The sequence below is a fragment of the Grus americana genome, chromosome 10, assembly GCF_028858705.1.
Source record: "Grus americana isolate bGruAme1 chromosome 10, bGruAme1.mat, whole genome shotgun sequence".
NCBI classification, from domain to species: Eukaryota; Metazoa; Chordata; class Aves; order Gruiformes; family Gruidae; genus Grus; species Grus americana.
The window spans coordinates 24,171,008-24,184,285 of NC_072861.1; the positions used below are offsets into that span (position 1 = coordinate 24,171,008).

Genomic DNA, 13,278 nt, shown 5'->3' on the forward strand with positions numbered 1-13,278 from the left:
CGCGACGGGGCCCAGAGCTCCGTCCCTGTCCCCAGCTGTAGGACACTCCGCAGTGGCCGACCGCTCCCCTTACCTCGCCATGTCCCCCCTTTCGGGGACCTGCCACCTCCTGCCACCGCGGCCCCGTCCTGCCCCCCCCACACCATGGCAGACCTTGCCCTCTCCCTCCATCGCTGCCTGTGGCCTCCCTGGGGGTGTGGGGGGATAAACAGCACCCCCCACATACTACAAGACCCTCAAATTTCTGGAACATCCCAAATTCCACTCATCCCTTTCTGTTTTGGGGAGAGGAGGGCCTTGCCATCAGCAAGGTTTCTGGGGTGCAGATGATCTTCACCCCAGGAGGGGTGATACCCCTCACCCTGGAGGGGGGTGATACCCCTCACTGTGGAGGAGAGCGATACCAACCGGGAAAACGGGGTCCCATCACCCATCCCTACGGACACGGCTCCTCCCAGCAGCACGTAACCTCCCCCCCGATCCTGAGCATCCCTCCATGGGGTGATAAGCCCCCCAAAAAAACAAGGGCTATTCATCCCCGGGATAAAATAACCCCTGGGGTCAGGGGGCCTGGGTGGCCACCGTGGTGGAGGAGATGCTGCGCGGGGACGGTGCGGGAGCGGGGTCGGGCTGGCCGCGACCACCGGTCGCGGCCAGCCCGACCCCGCTCCCGCACCGTCCCCGCGCAGTGTGCTGGGGGTCCCCATCGGACGCCCCCATCCCCGTTACCATCACACGAGCCGCGCCCCGCAGCTTTGTTCCCCGCAACCGGTACCGAGGGCGGACCCGGCTCCGGGGGATGAACGGGATGGGGAGGCGGAGGCGGGGGGGGGGGGGAAATGAGATTTGCGGTGCTCGGGAAACTTGGTGGGGGGGACGCGGGGGCACGGCGGGGAGATAAAGGGCGGCCGCCGGCGGCCGAGTTAGGAGGAGCTGTTTTGCATCCCTTCACGTCAGCCCTGCCTCATTCCCTCCTTCTTCCTTCCTGCGCACCCAGCGCCGGGCCCGGAGCCGCCGCCGCCGCCGCCGCCCCGCGCCCTGCGGAGCCGCCGCGGGAGCGCACGGTGAGTCCCCGCCGCCGGGCTCCCCCCGCACCCCTCCTCCGGGGACACACACACACACACACACACACACACAGACACCCCCACACACACACCCCCCGCCGCCGCCGGTCCGCTGCCGGGGACACCGGTATGTCGCCGTCTTCTCTTTCACTTCCACCTTCCCCCCGCGACGGAGACGGGAGCGATGGCGGCGGGAGGGAGGCGGGAGGGACGGGGGGGGGGGGGGGGGGGGGGACACGGGACGGCGGTGCCCGCTCCGCACGTGGGTCCGCCGCCCCCCCCCCCCCCCCCCGCCCCCCGCCGCCAAGTTTCCCCGTCGCCTCTCGCAAACTTTCTCCGCGGTCGCGGGGACGACAAAGTTACGGGGCGGGTGGCCCGGCCCGGCCCGGCCGCGGGGTCGTTACCGGTTGAGGGAGGGAGGGAGGGAGCGGGCGCGGCGGCCCCCGAGGCAGCATCAGCCCCGGGCCGGGCTCCGCCGCACCGAGCGCGGCTCAGCGGGGGGGGGGGGGGGGCCCTCGCGCGTGGGTGGGGTGCCCGGGGGGGGCACTGGGCGGGGCGGGGGGGGGGGGGGGTCGGGGCGGTCGCCCAGCAGCACCCAGGGGTGCCCCGCGGCGAGGGGCTGCCGCTGCCCGCCGACCTCCTCCGGCCGGCCGGGGGGGGGGGGGGGGGCCGCCGGCCCGGCAGGTTCACGGCGCTGCCGGGGCCAAAGCCGGGGGGACCCCGCGCGAGCCGCGCCCCGAGTTTGGGGACAGTTCCCAGGCGCTGGGGACCGGCCCGGCGGCGGCCCGGGGTGTGCTGCCCGTATTTACGGCAACGGGGGGGAACGTGCCCCGGAACCGGGGGGGGGGGGACACTCTGCGGGGCCCGGGCTGCCCCGTCCCGCACCGGGAGGGTCCCGCTTCCCGTCACGGAGGTGCCCCCGGGTTTCCTGGTGTCGGGACCCCCGATGGCACCGGGGGGGGGCTGGGGGCACCGCGCCGCTGCCGGGGGCCGCTTTGTCTTCGGCTCCGTGCTGGGGACAGCGGCTCGCCGGGACTCCCTGTCTGTGCAACCCTTCGGTAGCTCCCCGTTAATCAACGGGATGCGGTGGTTAAATTAGTTATAGTTAATTAATTAGTCAATCATTAGTAGTTTCTTTGTAAGCAGCCTGTGTGGGCAGAGGAGGGGGAGCGATGGGGGTGGAAGGCGGCATCCCGGAGCCTGACCTCCCCCCGGCTCCGGACCCGGCAGCGCCACGAACTCCACCAGGCTCCGGCACCGCGCTCCCGACCTCGGCTCGGTGGCTTCTTGTGTCGCTGACCGGAACCAGCCTCACGAAGCCGAATATTCAGCGGTTCCAGCAAACACGGTTTCGGTCTGATTTGTGCAGGTAGTCTGAGCCGGCCGCAGAATTTTAACAAATGCACCTGGGGTCGGAGGGAGACCCCAGACCCACGGCTCTCCCAGGGAGACTCCTGGGAAGTGGCAATAGGGGCACTCGTCTCGGCATCCCCTTTGGAGGCCCCGGGGTCACCGACTCCTGAACGCCAGCTGGGAGCTGTGGCAGCAAACGCCTCCCGTGACCGGCGTCCCCCGCTCCCACCCCTGGGCGACAGCTTCCCCACGCGTGGGAGCAGCCGTGGGAGCCACGCGCATCCTCCTCACCGAGAGCCGCCGCGGGCAGGGCCCAGATCACGACCCGGCCGGGCTCCTCTTCTGCGCGTAGGCTCCCATTAATGCCCTCTGTGAATAGCGATCACGTTAAATCCCTCTAAAGTGGTAAATTAGATCACAATAACTTGAGCTCTGCTACGCACCGAGAAACATCTCCAGCCAAAACTTGGGAGGTGTCAGGGAGGATCAGAGGTGGATGCCCGTGGTGGAGGGAGCCGGAGCATCTCCCACGGTGCCCGAGTGGCGTGTGTCCTCTCGTGCCTTTTGACATTGGCAGGGTTTGGTTTAATCTCGGAGAAACTGGGTTTAGTTGGGTTTATTGGACCGCAATGCAAAGAAGATTTTTCATTTATAAACGAGTTTAGGAAACAGTGTAGAGAGGGAGGAGCGCAAGTGTCCTCCTGCTCTCCTGTACAGCTGGAAATCTTAAGGAATAGGCAAAACGGTGGTTTTGCACCGCAAGGAACGTGCCGGCATAAATCCTGTGAGTGAGAGCGTTGCCTACACTCCTTACATTTATCTTACGTTCGTGCTTTGTTAAGAAGCAGGCCCCAAGTCAGCATCTGCCTGCTCACGGTGTCCTTAATATCAGCAGAGCGGGTCACATCCTTGGTGTTCTGCTGGAGCAGAGGCGAGGGCAGAGCTGCGAGCGCCGTCCCAACAGGCCGGGACCGGGGGGTTTCCTGCTGGTTTTCTCGCCGTTGATGCCCTTTCCCCCCGCTGCCCACCGCGGGTTTTGGGTTCCCTCGACCGGTTACGGCTCCTCCTGTGAAACGGCGAGCGCTGGCAGGCAGGAGCACGACTCCCCTGCCTGCAGAGCCCACCCTGCCCGGCGGGCTGCACCGGCACCGAGGGCAGCGCGTGAAATGTCCCAGACACCTTGGCTTGCCGTGGAGGCGGCGCGGGTTTGACTGGCAGAGTGTTGCCAGACGGCTGAGACGTGCTGGGAGCGCCACCGTCCTGTCCTTTGTGCCTGCCCGTGGCCAGGAGCCCTCGGGACGAGTCTCGGTCCCCGCTGAGATCCCTGAGCCCTTCCCGCAGGGCTTGACCTTGGGGACAGAGGGCCGCGATCCGGTGATGAGCATTTTCCCTTTGTCCGCTGTCCCACGTTTCCCTCCTCCAGCCCCGTGCGCAGCTCTCCTCCTCCTTCGGTCCTCGCGAACGGCAGCGTGTCGCGGTGGCATTTGTGCTGGGAGAGGGACCCAGCTCTGCCCGCCCGTGTCCAGGCACGGCTCTCCCTAAAAAACCCATTTCTGTCAAAGCGTGCTGCAGTGGAGTGACACGCGCGAAGTCGACTCTCAAGTGCCTGTCCATCACTTGAGTGACAGTAAAGTATTTCTGACAAAAATAAATAGAAACAACATGTAAGCATCCTGCGTAAAAATCTCTTTGTAAAGCACGTAGCTTCCACGAGGCCCTTGTGCCATCACCGTCCTCCCGTTTCTCTGAACATTTGTAGTGTTCTCTGTCGTAGGTTTTTTAGTGAGAAGTGACCGGCGGGGGGGAGCTGCGAACCTTCTCAAGTGGGAAGAAAAGCCTCATCTCCCACCCTTCCCTCCTTCCTTCCTTCCTTCCTTCCTTGGCCACCTCTGATTTCACAGCAGAGAAAACGAGGGAGACAGGCAGTGTCTGGATTGCTCTTTTCTGTAGGGCAAGGGAAAACTTAGAGAAAGTCCCTGTGAAACTCCGCAGCACTTGCTCCTGAGATAAAAAAGATAATTTGGAGACGGGGGAGCACCAGAGGCCGTGCAGCGGCAGGATGCTGAATTGGAACGCAGCGCATCCTGCGGCCCTGGGGTCTGTCCAGGAGGTTTGAGGGGCATCGAAGTTGCACAAATGGATTTAAAAAACCCAAGACGCGTTCTTTTTCCTTTGAAACAGGCAATGCCCTCCTCAAGGCTGGGGGCCCAAAATGTTACGCTGGGTTTGTGCAGGTCTGTGGGAGTGAGATGGGGAATCGGGAGCCCGGGGGTCTTGCGCTCGGGGGTGGCGAGTTGAGGGACCGGTGTACGTTCAGACCCGCGCCCGGGTCACCAGGGCAGTGCCGAGCCGGCAGGATCCGGCCGACACGGAGCGCGGTCCCCCTCAACGCGCGGGATCTTGTGATTTGTTGGGGGGGGTGGATGAAGGAGGATCGGGGCATCGTTGCTCAGGCTGGCGAGGGCTTGGGGAGGTCCTGGAGCCGCGGCCGGGGGGGGAGCCGCTCGGTGAGGGGCGGACGGCTGCCGGCGCAGTGCGGTGAGGAGCAGAAGTGCCGGGGTTTCGCACCGGCCCTTGCGTGGCTCAGCAATGCACATCACATGGGGAGGGATGAGTGGGAAATCAGTGAAATCGTGTTTTACCCTGAAAAGCCGCACTTGCTTTCCAGGAGTGGCTCAGAGGAGGGAAAGGGCGGCGTGGTGTGGAGTGCGGTGATGGTGGCATTTCGCGTGGGGAGCTGAGCAGTAACCTACAAAGGAGGAAAATTTGTAATTGTTCTTCACCTTACCACGTTAAAAATTAACTGAATTAACCACAAATCGGACCTGAGCGTTGCTGCCAGCAGCTCAGGTGAAGAGCTCTGGGACGCAGCTACGGCTGGAAGTGCTGATGGTTGGGGTGCTGCTCCCTGGATAGAGCAGGAGGGACGGTGCCGCTGGCAATACCACGAAGTTCTCAGGCAGAGGCTGGCGTGGAGGTGGTCACAGCCCGAGCGATGGGGAACCGTGCTGGAGCGTGTCTGAAGGAGGGCACCGGAGTGGTGAGGGGGCTGGAGCACAAGGCTGATGGAGCTGGGGTGTTCAGTCTGGAGAAGAGGAGGCTGAGGGGAGACCCGATGGCTCTCTACAACCACCGGAAAGGAGGGTGTCGTGAGGTGGGGGTCGGTCTCTTCTCCCAAGTAACGAGCGATAGGACAAGAGGAAACGGCCTCAAGTTGTGCCAGGGGAGGTTTGTGTTGGATGTTGGGAAAAATTTCTTCACGGAAAGGGTTGTCAAGCCCTGGGACAGGCTGCCCAGGGAGGTGGTGGAGTGCCCGTCCCTGGGGAGTTTGAAAGGCGTGGAGATGTGGTGCTTGGGCTTAGTGGTGGGCTGGGCAGTGCTGGGGTAACGGTTAATCTTAAGGGTCTTTTCCAACCCAAGTGACTCTGCGGTTCCGTGACTCTATGAAGGGTTCCACCGTTCTGTCCTGACAAACCCACCCTGGAGGTGGCGGCAGTTTGGGGCCACGGTGATGAAAATCCTTCTGGTGTACTGGGGGTGCGACACAGCGTCGCAGCTCGGTCAGCGCACGAGCTGTGGAAAATGCTGGTGAGGACAGACGTGCAAGCAGCCAAATTTTGGTGGAGGACATTTAATAACAGGAATCCTTACGGGTCTGGGAGGGGTCGCGGGTGGGTGGATGGCGGAGCGGGGGCAATGACCGGAGCAGGTCCCGTCTGCGCTGCCTGAACAGGAGCCCTGCCTCAGGTCGGAGCTGCCGAAGAGGAGCCGTGGGCGCTGGCACGAAGCTGGGCTTTCGGCGCTCGGAGGTGGCTCCGGCGGGTTGAGGACCCCCCAGCCGAGGCTGGAGGGTGCAGGCAGGTGGGGAAGGCTGGGGGTGCCTGCCCGGGGCTGGAGGTGGGGGCAGCACCGAGACCCACCCTCGTTGCAGGGGGCTGGAAAGGGACCGGGAACGGGTTACTGATGCCAAACACACGGCACAGCTCTGCCCGAAAATGGCCTCAAAACGGCACCGCTCAGCGGTCCCCACTGCTGCAGGTCGTGAGGTGGGGGTCGTGGGTGCTGTGTCTGCACCTCAGAAGCGCCCAGGGGCCGGGCACGTCGGTGGTGCGGGCGCTGCCGCGGTGCCTGGCGGATCCGTTCCCAGCCGGGCGCAGGGGACGGCGGCTTCGGTACGGCACCCGGAAAAGCGACTTCCAGTGCAAGCGTGTCTGGAATGGATGCTGTGGCGCAGAGCGATCGAAATGAGTGAATTTAGTTAACATCACAACTCTGTTCTTCATCTGTTCCCCCTTGCTCTTCAGCACATTCTGCGGGCCCCTGTGCCCTGACAAACAGCACGCTTCCCTCTCGCATGCAAAACCAGGAGTATCTCCAGCGCAGCCAGCGAATGGCAGACACAAAGAGGTTTTGACTAAGAAGGAAATATCAGTCAGTCCTTTAAAGGCTTTATCTCAGCACGTCAGTTTGGGGAAGAATGTATTTTATCTAGGAAGCAGCACGTGGACGTGTTCATTGTTTTACTTCCACGTCTTGTGTATGTGAAACCGTATTTCTGCATCGGCGTTGTACACCCAGATGCACTTTGGGCAGCGTGGGAGCCGCCGTGGCAGAAAGGGGAATTTCGTGGGGATTGCAGGCTGAGGCCGCAAACGGTTGATGCAGAAATGAAAACTTTAGGGCTTCCTGCTTGCTATCCATCCTTCCCTACCAGGTGCTGCCGTTTCCCACCGCCGGCACCGCGGCAGAGCTGGGTTTGTGGCCCGGGCACGGCCGGGACTGGCCGGTGGCACCGTGCGGCTGTGGCGGGCAGAAGCCAGACCGGGCTGGAGCCCGTGTCCTGCCCGTGGTCATGGGTGACCCGGCGAGGGAGAGGAGGGGGGAGGAAGGACGGGCAGAGCTGCAGGAGGAAGAGCACTCGCCGCCTGCCTCTAAATTTATCCTTCCTGTTTCTCGGTAGCAGCGTTGTCTCGTGTCCGTGCTCTGTGGTGCTGGGTCACTTCTCCCCTCTCTGCCCTTTCTCTGACGTCTCATCGCTCGTCCGCGTTATCCAGCTTTTAACGAGCTCTCTCTCCTGTCCCTGCTTTTTCTTTCGAATTTTTAATTCTGTAAGTGCTCCCTGGTTGTTAAACTCCGGGCCGGGGGGGTCTCGGTGCCCGTGGGCTCAGCAATAAAGGCGCGGGCTGGAGGACGGTGTTGGGCTGCTTTCCCTTGGGGAGACGCTCCCCGTGCTCCGCGCTGAACACGCCGCTCTCTCCCAAAGCGGAGGTGATGGGTGCAGCCCCCCGACCTGCCGCCGCTTCCGCGCGGTCTCTCTGCCCCGGCTGAGTTTCTCCCTCCCGGCACACCTGGCCGGCACGCCAGCATCACGCCTCGCCCCGGCTCTGCTGCTGCTCCCCCGGCGCTGACCGCGGCTCTGGTTTAGCGCTCGGGGCAGCCTGAGCGGACACTTCGGCCGTCACTCGCCCCCCGGAGCGGGGCCGGCAGAGGAGGCAGGCGGGTGCCTGGCCACGGGCAGCCCAGCCGCGCTCGTCCCGGCGCCCACCCGCACCCTGCCGGGGGTGCTGAGCGGGTCAGGGATGTCCAGGACCGGCCTGGCCGGCGGCCGCTCTCGGGAAGCGTTAGTTGCTGTCGTAAGGACGGGTGTTCGGGGAGCCGGCTGTGTCCCGGCCGGGATGCACGTCCACGGGGACTGTGAGTCTCCCCTTCCTCGCAGAGGGCTCTCCGCTCTCGAGTACTGACCCCTCAGCCATCCGAAACAGGGGCACCGCAAAATTTGAACTTTAATTTCTCCATGCTCCGCGCCAACTGCAATCTTTTTTTTTTTTTTTTTTGAGCCATCCGAGAGTTACCGTTTTCAGGCACCGATGCACCCGCCCTCCTTCCGTCGCCCCTCAACTTTGCTCCAGAGGTGCGGGTGCATTTTCTCCACGGCCGTTTCACGCTCGCCGTGCACGCGGCTCACCCCCGCCGGTCCCCGCGGCTCGCTGCAGACCTGGCACCTGGCTTGGTTGGCGCAGGTGCCCTCTGGAGAAAAACGACTTTCTGGAAACCAGAAGTGTAGAGAGAACCGAAAGAGCGTTTTCGGTTGGTGGTGCCAAGCCCCTTTGCTGAATTTCTTCTCGTCCTTCCCCGGTTTATGCCTTGGCCGTTCAGCACGCGCTGGTGAAGCCCGTCAGGGTAATTGCAGAACTCGTCTGCAGAGAGCAAGCCTTGATTTATGGGGGCCTCAGTGGTTTGGTTTCATTTTATGATTATCAACAAGGGACGCATATAAGCAAATTATTTCAACAGCTGAATATTCTGTATATTTATAGGGCTTTCTTGCTGTAAGAAGAAAGAGTGCAAAACACAGCAATTATGCAGATTGTGATGAAAATGGGGACTGGGGTGGTTTGAGCAGACCCGAGTGCGAGCCGGCCCTTGGTGCTGCCAAAGCAAAGGCAGAACTAGAGACAAAAGCAGCTTTGTAGATACATTATAAAATATTTATTAAGACGAGTAAAAAGTAGAAACGTCCCCGCCCCCCTCAGTCATGGCCAGCAGTTTGTCCACGGCATTTTCCATTGTACTCGACGAAAAGCTCTTTCCGAGCGCATCACGCCGGGTGGGTGTCTCATCCCCCCGTGCCCGTGGCAGCTCCCTGCCCAGGTTTGCCCGGCATCCGCTCAGGTTCCAGGGGCTGCCGGGCCCTGGGCATCGCGCGGGCAGCTCCGGGCTGAGGCCTCTGTCCGTGCCCGACGGTCCGGCCGGTGTGACACGCTGCGCACGGCGGTGCCAAACTCTCCTTTGAACTCCGTTTTTAAAAACCAATAAATAAATACGCAGCTCTTGTGTAAAATTTCGGCCTCCACTCGGAGTTAGGAGTGCTGGGTGAACTCTCACGACACGGTAACACACAAAAACATCAGCGCAGTAAGCGGAAATTTCTTTCTAACTTGGCCATGCCAGCCCTACGGACACACGCGGTTAATGCAACGTCCCCCCAGACCCGCGAGAGCCTTCGCCTCCCCCCACCTTCGAGCAGCCGTGGTCCTCCCTGGCTTTACGAGACACCTGCAGAAAGGCCAATGCTTTGGTGGCTCGCAGGCGGCCGGTGGCAAGCACGGAAATCCAATCGCGTGGGCTGCGCGCACCGTCCTCGTGAGAACGTGCAGCGCGCTGCACCCAGCAGCCGCACACCCGACTGCCGGACGCGTCTCCGGGAGCTCGGGGAGAGCGGAGCTGTCGCGGGGGATCGCTCTTCCCTCCGCTCGCGCTGCTCCTGTCCGATGCGTTTCAGCACTCGGATTTCAAAATCTAAATTTCTGCTGCCCTGAAGTCACCGGGACCGTGGGGGCGGCAGATGTGGAGCCCTTCTGCGGAGATCACCCCGGTGGGTTCTCACTGACACGTCTGGAGTGGAATAAGAAGTAGCTCAGCTTAAAAAAAAAAAAAAAAAAAAATCCCCAAACTTTGCTCTCTCCTAGACTCTCAAATAGTCGGAAATTACATACGCAGCCTTTATCTTCTGAAGCGCCCGTCCTGTAGCTGCCGGCCGTTCGTCACCCTTCGCTGGGCAGGCGCAGTGCCGCCTGGCTCGAAGGGGCCTTTTCCCCGCCGGTCCCTCCGACTTCACCGGCTTGGATCTCACCTGTCGCTGTTTCAGGCTTCTCACCTGCGCCAGGTCAGGCTCTGTGCCAGAGGATTTTTTCCTTTAATGACAAAGTTTGGTATTTTGAACCAGACTCCGTGTGTTCCCGCGGCGCCGCTGCTCGGGGCTGGGGGATTCGGGACACACGGCCGTCCCTGGCCCCCGGCAGGGCGTACGGAGGGCGGTTGTGGACAGGGCCGGTGTGCGCACACCCGTGCGTGGAAACCTCTTTGCTGAGCTCTGCGGGAACAGAAGCACCGTGGCGCATCGGCCGCGGTCCCGACTGAACCCCCAGCGCACACAGACACCATTAGAGGCGGAATCCCCCTCGCTCCGGCCGGGACGCGAGTGGAGTCCTCGTGCTGCTGGGTACCGGTGGGACGGAGCGGGGCAGCGCCGTCGGCTGCCATGGCCCTGTTTGCCAGGACGAGGTTTTGGCTACCGAAGCCCTCGGCGCTGGCGGCCGGCGGGCAGCCGTGCCGTGGCTGTTGCCTGTCACCGTGTGGTGGCCGTCCTGGCGCTGGGATGGAGCTGGGCGAGGATCTCGGCCCGAGTCCCACGGCTGGCTGTGCCTGTTCCCCCCCTTGCCCTGTCTCTGGTTCGGGCGTCACCGGGGACCCTCTGCGGCGAGGGTGCCTGGAGCCACAGCTGCCGGGGTGGGTGCTGGGGCCGGCGGGGCTCAGGGGGGCACTCTGGGGGTGCCCTTTATTCGGCTGAGTCCCCTCTTCCCCCCGCCCCCCCCAGGGTCTGCACCTTGTGGAGCAATTCAGAGGAGGAGTGGAGGGTCTGGAGAGGCACCTGGGGACAGGCAGGAGCGGAGCCCGCAGCCCGTGCAACGGCCGTGGGTCTCCGTGGCTGGCAGAGAGCGACAGGACCACGGGAGGGGAGCGGGCACGGCCGGCTTTGGTTCGTCCCTAAAGCCTGGGCGAGACGAGGCACCCGCTCCCACCGCCCCAGAGCAGGGCAGGCTGCCCGCACCCTCGCTGCCCGCACCCTCGCTGCCTGTGCCCTGGCTGCCCACGCCAGGACCTCTCCCTGGAGGAGGGCAGCAATATGGGGCAGAGCAGGGAATGCCCTGGAGCTGGGCAGAGCAGCCCATGGCCCCCGGGCTGCGTGGCCATCCCCGTGTCCACAAATCCGACCACGCTGCCTGTGCCCCGTCGGCAGATCCCCCCGATGCCTGCGGCCGTCATTCACCCCGCCTGGCCAGCGCTGCCGGGGGATTCCGCGTTTTCCATATCTGACTTAGCACGATCGCTTCCTCGGGTCAGTCCTGAGCTGAGATGTCATAAACTGCCACCGGCCGGGACCCTCCGCCTGGTACCTCCCGCTCCGTCTGCCCCCGAACCACCGAACACTCATCTTCCTGGCTGCTCAGCTCCTCGGAGAAGGATCTGAAACACTTTTCTCCCTGCGGATCTGAAAGTAACGTGGCGTTTGCAGCTGAGCAGTCGGGTTTGCTCCTAACGTGGTGCAACACGTCCCATAGTGTTGTTACCAGAGAAATGAGAAGTGGGACATTCCCGGAGGGCCGTGCCTGCTGCCTGGTGCCTGGCGTGGGTGGGAGGGGGGCCGGGGGCTGCCCTGCCCAGCCCCTGCCCGTACCTCTGCCCACCCGCTGCGGGAAAGCCCCGATTCTCCCTCCTTTCACTTTGCACTCCACGCGTTTGTTATTTAACGTTTCTGCCCCCGCGGCTGGTGTCACCTCTGAGCTCTGCAGGGGAGGTTTCGTGCGTTGGAGGTAATTCCTTGGGACATTGAGCTGGGAGCGCCTGTGTTCCTCCGCGCTGTTTTGGCCGTACTTCGCCTTGCAAAGGTTTACCGGGGATGTTTTCCTTCCCTGAGAGCGCGGCGCGGCCAGTGGTGGTGTGCCCAGGGACATCCCGGGGCTGCCGGCTCGCAGGGGCCGGTGCGGTTGGTAGCAGCTTCCTCCAAAGCCGAACAGCCTGAAAACCTGAAGTTCACGGAGGAGGCACAGAGTGAGGCGTCCCCGTCCCCTCACCCGGCAGCTCCTCACCCTCTCCTCGGAGCAGCCCCGTGCCGGCAGCAGGACCTGGCTCCACTTACCGACAACGCCGGGCTTCAGAAGCTCTGGCAGGTTCTACACGTGACAGATTATCCAGTCGAGTATTAATTAACACGCTCAAATTAGACCCTCTTGGCTATGATTATCATACTCCCTGGCCCAGCAGAGGTGATGGTGGATGCGGTGGGAGACGCGGTACGGAGCAGCCCCGGCACCCTGGGCGCGTGGTGCAGCCGCCGGCGCTGCTGCCCCGTCCGGTGCCGGTCCTTGTGCCGCGCGGCGGTGCGGCGGTGGCGGCAGAGCTCGGCCGATGCCCGGCCGTGGTGGGTGCAGCGTCCCTGCGGCAGCGGGCAGGGGAGGAGGCTCCGGGACCCCCCTTGTCTCCAGCACCGGGAGCGGCTGTTCGAGAAGCAGAGGAGAGTTTTGCGTGACCGCGCTGGCGGCTGTGCCGCGTCTCCTGCCCGTGCTCGCCCCGGGGCCGTCGTCGCTCTCGTCCCCCTTCCCCGCTCAGCAGTGAGAAGGGGTAACGGCGCGGGGGCTCGGGGGGAGCGTTCCCCAGCCGCTGTTCAGCACGAGGGGAGATTGAACCTGTCAGCAAAATCATGTGCGGTCCAGAGCGTTCACCTTCCTCCCGGCCTTTAACTCTCTGATTGGAAATTCCTGGCTCCGCGAATGGGCCCGGGCACTCCCTGAGTCCCCATTTCCCCATTCTCACAGCCCGGCGCAGGACGGAGCCGGGGGGGGGGGTACGGGAGCAGCCAGGGGGTACGGGGGGGGGGGGTACGGGGGCAGCCGGGGAGGGGTACGGGGGCAGCCAGGGGGTATGGGGGCAGCCGGGGGGGTACGGGGGGGGGGGTTACAGGGGCAGCCGGAGGGGGGTACGGGAGCAGCCAGGGGGTACGGGGGGGGGTACAGGGGCAGCCGGGGGGGTACGGGAGCAGCCAGAGGGTACGGGGTGGGGGGGTACGGGGGCAGCCGGGGAGGGGTATGGGAGCATCCAGGGGGTACGGGGGCAGCCGGGGGGGGGTACGGGAGCAGCCAGGGGGTACGGGGGAGGGGGTACGGGGGCAGCCAGGCCCAACAGCTGCCATCCTGCGGGCAGCACTGTCTGCGTGTGGGCAAGCTCCATGTGTGGGGAATATAAAAAACAGATTAAAATAGTTTCCAAAGATAAGGGCAGCAACCATGTCAGAAGTGAGACT

General features: G+C 63.6%; 2 protein-coding genes across 4 annotated transcripts in view; one reads left to right on the forward strand and one right to left on the reverse strand.

Moving 5' to 3' along the window:
* Nucleotides 1-13,278, reverse strand: part of ANPEP (alanyl aminopeptidase, membrane) — a 48,162-nt gene that overhangs the window by 21,841 nt on the left and 13,043 nt on the right. The window lies entirely within an intron of this gene.
* ZNF710 (zinc finger protein 710) overlaps nt 920-13,278 on the forward strand; it is a 32,986-nt gene continuing 20,627 nt past the window's right edge. Inside the window, exon 1 of one of the 3 annotated variants that reach the window (XM_054836403.1) lies at nt 920-1,064. The gene's annotated coding sequence lies outside the window, so the exon portion shown is untranslated. The other 2 variants (XM_054836404.1, XM_054836406.1) reach the window with 2 other exon arrangements.